The sequence below is a fragment of the Pseudopipra pipra genome, chromosome 18, assembly GCF_036250125.1.
Source record: "Pseudopipra pipra isolate bDixPip1 chromosome 18, bDixPip1.hap1, whole genome shotgun sequence".
In the NCBI taxonomy this organism is placed as follows: domain Eukaryota; kingdom Metazoa; phylum Chordata; class Aves; order Passeriformes; family Pipridae; genus Pseudopipra; species Pseudopipra pipra.
The window spans coordinates 6002112-6009378 of NC_087566.1; positions in this window are offsets into that span (position 1 = coordinate 6002112).

A 7267-nucleotide genomic window follows, 5' to 3' on the forward strand; every position below is an offset into this window, starting at 1 on the left:
GTTGTCTCTCCAGCAGTGAGCAGATGATGTTTTAGACTTACTTAATGTATCTTATTTTCTAGTCCTCTGCCTGCTTCTCCTTCTCTAAATGCCTTTACTATTCTATTTCTTTGGTTCTTCCCTTTCTTCCCTTTTCTCAGCCCACTCTACTGCTTACAACATAGGCAAATTGAGCTGGAAGGGATGTCAAAAGAGAAGCAAAGGTTTTCTTCTGACTCAGGGCAGGTTCAGCTTTTCCAGGGTCACTCCAGGGACAGAGCTTCTGCAGCCTCCCAGACAGTCCAGTCCTATTGCTTCATTATTCCTTACTGTAAGAAGTGGCTTCTTGGTGTCCTGCCTGGACTCTCATTAGTTCATTCTGCATCATTTTTTATTACTTCCACTCACCATGGCCTGGGAGCATAGATTGCTTCCTCCAGTTCCCACATCCCTTCCTGTGTTTGAGTACTTTGTCATATTTCTCTATAGGATTTTCTTATTCCTCAAGAGGATAAACTGAACAATTCCTGTAATTTGCATAAGAACTTAGCTGGCCTCCTTGGCTCAACAGAGCAGGAGACTCACAGACCCATCAGTTCCAGGTGTTTCCATGGACATTCTGGACTTGAATCAGAAAAGAGAGAGGTATGAAAATTACAAAGTAATACTGTGCAAAACTGTGCAGAATTGGCAAAACTAGTTTTTGCTAAACCCAGATTTGAGTGTCTTTGAGATCTCCAGATCTGTCGAATTTAGTTGACATTAATCAATGAGTTATAAGTAATAAATAAAATGTAGTGTACGGTATCATAATGAATATTTAAAATTCCCACAATTATTACTGGAGAGACGAGCACAAACATGTAGTTACACATCCAGCAGGATTGTGTAAGATCTGTTTTCTCAGAAACCAGCTGATAAGTGATGGATGGTTTGGAAAGAAGGATCTGAACATTTTCAAACTTCCAAGAAATGTTTGCTTAAAAACAGACATTAGAAATGCTTTGTTTAAAAAAAAAATAAAATTCAATCTCTTTCTTATCTTGCCCTTCCTACACAGGAAATTTATGAGTTACTTTTCAGGATTCCAAGTCGCACAGTTCTAATCAAGATTTCACTACACCCACTCAGAAGGCATTTGAGGGATTGTTTGATTCATCAAACTTTCCACACTGAAACAAGTAACTTCCAGTTTTGGGTACCACTGAGGTAAAGGGGTGTTTGCATCTGGAGCACTGGCCAGGGCCCATCATCAGTATGGATTAGTGTCCATAGATTAGCACCTATTAGAAGGAAATTAATATACTGAAATTCAGTGCAAACCATTATAAGCAAAGCAGCTGGTGGTCTTGTTTCAGCAAATTCCATTATCTTGCAAAATAGGAGATCTGTCAAAAAAATCCTTTTCCCATTTTTTCTTGTTATCCGCAAACAACTTCAAAAGCAGATTAAATTCAGTCTCCTCGGGCCTGTCCACCACATTTCACTTTCATATTTTCTTAGGAAAAAATCTTACAACAAAATATGGAGATGATTGTTTCATTTTCTCAACCTGTCACTCAGGGTGTTTGATGTGCCTGTTCAAAGTGCAGCACTTGCACTCAGCACGTTTCCATCACAGGCGGGAGGAGCGCCCGGTCCACGCCACCCACAACTTCTCCAGTGGTGGCACTCAGAGCAACGTGGAGCATTCCACTGGTTTCCATCTGCTGAGATGACAAGAGTGAAAGGCAGAGAAATACATAAATAGGCAAAAGCAAATTCTCTAATGGCCAAACCAGAAGATATTCTCAGAAACCATAGAATACGTCAAGTAAGAAGACCCCAACCTTGTCCAGTCTCCTGCTCAAATTCCTCATCAAACATATTCGAATTTTGATATCCTAGACCTCACTGTCAAATTCCTACACTGTTTGTTTTTTCCCAAAGATTTATCCAAGTCCCATGGGTATCTTTGTTCTTTTCTTCTTTTCTAAGTGCAGTTCTGCTTAGAGCATCTCACATTCCTGACATTTCTCTTTATTTTATTGCAAATAGCAAGAGACAGTCTTCAGATGCAAAATTTGAATCTACATTCAGAATTGTAATCACAGGACAGGCTGTGCTAAAATGGAGCTGAAGTTCAGACTATATGTCAGTAATTTAACAGTAAAACACTGCAATGTGTGTCATCCCAGAAGTGTGCATTAACATACCCAGGGAATTCAGAATTGAGATAAAACTTTAAAAGAATCCAAATAAAGGAAGCAACAAAAAACCACTGAAAAAATACCAAACTCTACCTTGTAGAGATACAGATTTGTTACTATCATAGAGATGTCATAGTGCCTGTGGGCAAAATTAAGCAGATATTAAGACACACTAGATTTTGCATATTAGATTTTTTTAAACTAGGATTATTCTGAAAATGCTGCTGATACATTAAAGCACCTCAATCTTATTTTTTCTTTGTGAGCCAAATAGCAAAATATATCTGTGAATTCACCAGGAATTCCTACTGTAAAATCTGAATTCTCAGGTTTTATTCTAAGGAGTTGCTAAGCTTTTTCTTGTGAAACAAAGAAGTTTGGATTTTAGGAAAGTCCATTTAACGACAGTTCTGCTCTGAACTTGGGTACCTGGCACGTCAATGGGGTGGATGTAGATTGATGTATGGAGAGAAAAGTGAAATCTGTAATGAGATTTAGTGTTCTGCAAGTGTGGTGATCACAGACCTGATGAGAACCTGCCAGTCCCATCCTCAAAACTGAGAACAGGCACAGAGTGATCACACTTTAATGTTTTGGGGGTTTTAATTTTATTTTTTTAATGACAAAATGTATGAGCCACAGGCAGGACATGCCCCTGGTGTTCAGATACTGAACTGGCTTGAGTGAGACTGTCTTACCCCATCCCTGTCTCTAGGCAGGTTCTCGCAGGTCTGTTTACATTCTGTCAAAGTCAAGAGGAAGGAAAGTTTTCCCTGAATTCAGGCTTTTGCTTTTTCCTTTGTTTTGGGGGGTGGGGGAACAGGAGATCTGCAGAGGTGCTATTTCCAAGCTTTCTGGCATGGAAGACAGTTGCTGCATCACACCAGACACCACTTTGACTGCTGCAAGGGAAAAAGGTGCTTGTTGAAATCTGCTGCTGCCTGCTTGGAGATCAGATAAATGCCAGTAAAGACAGATAAATCAGAAATGGGACAGCTGCACTCCCTGGCAAAAGGCCACTGTAGTTAAATGTGCAGAAAGCAGTGGGCTTGGGGATTGAAAAGGGGAACCATAATGGGAAGATGTAACCTGTGAAGGGCCACTTCCCTTCCCTCCAGCCTCAGGGTGCCAGTGAAGGAGATGCCAGTTCTCCCCTGGGTGCTGCAGGGCACCTGTTCTTCTGCCATCTCAGCACATTGTTGTGCCTGGCACTGAAGCTGCTTCCTGACAGAGGATGCAGCACTAGTTCCCAGTTTCCCAAACTCTGTATCTCAAACTCACTTGTCCAAAATCTCATGCTTGGCACCAGGCCTTTTTTTTTTTTTAATTTTTGTTGTTGTTGAGAGGAAAGTACCTGCTTTTGCCTGGTAGAAGATCAAGCAGATTATCACAGCTTTGTCTTAGGGACTGAAGAATAGAGAGGGAACCAGCAACTGTGAAGCTGAGGGAGGAGAATTCCTTCAGCCAGAGCCCTCTGGGCACCAGTGCACGAGTCTGGCATTGGCACCATCTGATCCAAGCTTGCAGCAGGGAGTTGTTGTAGAGCCCTGAGTCAAGTGTCTGTTATTGCCTTGGGCATGGCACTTCCCTCATTTCCCATTCAGGGGCTCAAAATTGCTACAGGCTTGGCATGGATGGGGAGTGGTGGTCACTGAAACAACTCAGCAGGTCTGGTTCCCACCTTCTGCTTACAGCTCCCTGCCAGGGACTCCAGCTGAGCTGCTGGTAGTGTGGAATGAAAAGCTGGAAGCTCAAGGTTTCCCAAGGCTCCTGCCCAGTAAGTGTTCTGGCAAATGAAGCCTTGTCACTGAAATACAGTTCCAGCCTTGTCTCTGGAAAGATGGCAAGGCCCTTTTGCTGTGTGTGAATCTCTCTCGCATTATCCAGTCAGCGGGTTTGGGGGATCTATGCATTAAATAGATTTATGTGTTTAATAATTATTAGTTTCAAAGATTTACAGTGCCCTGCTGCTGCTTCTGTGACTCTGCCTCCCCGGGGGGATAAGAAAGTGAAAATCTTTCATCAAGGGAAAGGAAAAAATTAGAAACTTTAAATCTTCCATCATTTGGAAAATAGGTTGTGGAGAAAGGAAACACACATTCTCTGAATGTTACTGGTTAGGTGAGCTCATGTGTGTGTCTTGGGGTTGCACATTATACACATGTTTAGGGCACGTGTAAAGATCTGGATATGTTTATCTCCTCCCACTTTGCTTTAAAAAAGACATTTAGACAAGTTAGGGGCATAACCAGAGGAAGCTTCACAGCTGTTCTGCCACTGTTTTGTGGTGCAGTGACAATTTGATAGAAAGAAGCAGCCTTCATTCATCAAGCAAAAAGGAATGGGATTTACCAATAAGAAGATACAGCTACTTCTAAAACAGCCTTGCTTTTTTATGTCATCTTCAAAGCTGTCTCTTGGTCTGTGCTCATATCAGCTCCAAAGCTGCCTCATGCCAGAGCAAGTCCCATTGTGTGAACTGGCCATTTTAGTCTCCTTTTCATGTAGAGTGATTATAGTCACTATAAAAGCAAAAGGGAACACAAAGGGGAATTTAAGAACTGAAATGCTTGTACGTGAACATATTCCTATCTGGGTTTGTTGCAAAACCAGTGCAGTTTCATTAGATAACAACAGTAGAGGCATGAGGAACTTGGAATGCACCTTACAGAAATTGAATTTGGATGACTCGTTTTGAAATGAGAGTTAGATTTGGAAAGGAAAAGGAAACCATTCTGGATTACATATTTATAACAGTGAAAGTGTTAATGAATTTCATGCTAATCCTGATTACCTGCAAAAATTAGAGGTTCACAACAGAACTTAAGGAGAAGTGGCATGAAACTGGAAAGTGTGTGTTGCTTCTGGGAAGAGAAAATTTAGGGAAAATGTGTATTGTGAAAGATGAGAACCATACAGTAAAGAATTATGTTTCTGGAGTTTTCCTGAGGCCTGGGCATGTCCAGGGTCCCAGAAGGATGACAGACATGTAGAAAACACCAAAGTTCCTGCCCTAAGTGCTCCTTAATTTGAAACTAAATTTGTGAGTGCCAAGGACAAGAACTGCCTGGTGACATGGCAGAGCTCTGAGAGATGAGCAAGCTTTATGCCCCTGGAATGTTGAACTCTGGGCAATCTACTTCCCACCCCTGACCTGAGTAGTTCCAGTGCCTCGGTAGGAAGGAGTCAGTTGTCTCACCTGGTCAGCACACCTACATGTCCACACTGCAGTCTTGCTGCCAAGCTCATACTGATGTTAAGGAGCCTGTGGAAGAGAAGTTTATCTTGAAATCTGGCAGCACAGAGAGGTAGGTAATATTTGAGTGAAGTTGCCAAAAGACCCTCAGGGCCCTAGCAAATTGCAGCTTTTGAAGGACTAAACTGCATTTTTCGCTCGTGATCTAATTTTAAGAATCCCTATGGAAAAATCCCTTTGTAATTGGCCTTGCAACCTTAGGTTGATAATTCAGATCTGATCAGCATGGTCAAGACAGACTCTTGAATTTTGGTTCATGAACAGCTGTCTGGAGGAGCAGATAACACACAGCATCCAAACCAGGCCCTTTATGCTCAGGGGATCGAATAAAATGTGCTTCAAGAGCATCAGTAATGCAGCATCTGCATCTCTGCCACCTCTCCCTGCAGCAGCTCAAGCAGCTTCTGGCCTGGCATGGACAAGCACAAGGAGTGCCCATGTCTAGGTTCTGGCTGGCAGCTGCAGGGGCTGGGTTGGCCCACCCAGAGCACCCACAGGCAAAGAAATTCAATCCCTGCTCCTGGTGCACACGAAAAAACCCCTTCATGGACACTGCAGTCCGAGGAGTTGGCTGTGTTGAGAAGGATGTTTAAGCTGCCCACAGAGGTTTCATGTGGTGCAAGTGGTTTGCAGGGGTCGAGGCTTTGCTCTGGTTGCAGAAGAAAGCTGCTCTTACGTGTGGTAGATGAAGAAGAATCTGGAGGGCTGTTCCTAAACTTGGAGTGATCTGTACTCTCACTTCAGCCACTTTGCTTTTCACTTGTAGCAACAGGGTCTTGCTCTCAGATAACCAACTCAAAGCAGGCTGATGCTGTTGTCCTGTAGTACCTGGCACACTCTCCATCATTACTCAGGGACTTCCCACTCCCAGCCTCTCCTGTGGAACTGCAGGGGCATGCAGGACTGCAGAGTCCCTTTTTCACCAGACTTTGCAAGTGTCACTGCCTGTTCACGTGTGAGCTGAACCCCCTCTTGCACGTGTTACATTTTAACACCTTTAAGGAGTAAAACATCACCCCGTGGGGGTTGTGGTCTGGTCTGGAATGGCCATTTGCTAAACTGCCTGTGCAATCCCAGGAACAAGAGGAGGAAAAGGACAAATGGGGAAGAGAGGGGTTTCTGTTGTTGGGAGGGGTGGTATGGGGGTGTGTGGCAGTGAAGATGCACATGTGCACTAACAGGCTTGGAGGTCTTCATTGTTTCTATCTAAATGTTTTTATTTATTATGCTGGAGCTAAACATTTGTTTTTGCTGTTGCTGTTAGCTCTCCTTTTTGTGCATGCTCCTGACAGTAAACATGCTTGTTCATGTAGATAGTACATACATATATTTATGTGCCTACAGCCTTCAAGGGACAAATGAGGACACAGGACTTTACAGCATCCTACATATTAAATGCTTGCTGCAGTTGTCTTTTTTTTTTTTTCCTCTAAAGAAAAAACTGTTTGATTTTTCCCCCCTGCTCTGATTAGTGCTTATTGGCCAAAGGTGTCTCAACCCTCTGTGACTGTAATCTGACATTCAGGAGACTGGAGACGCAGATGAATCATTTTCTTACCATCACTGCAGCCAGAGTGCTGCAGTCTGTGTCCCTGCCCTGGCTCCCAAATAAGTAGTGGACAGACTTATTTTGATTTCCAAAAGCCTTGTTCCTCAAAATGCTGGAGGCAGAGGAGAGGGGATGATTACTGGCATGGTATTACTTAATAAAAGCAGGGTTTTGAGTCAGCTCCTCCTGTTATATTTTCATACCCTTTTTGACTTCAGTCCAGAGGTGCACTCGGTTCCTTGGTAAGCCCAGGGTGGCTTGGATCAGCCCCTCACAGGGACAGTCCCCAAGTGC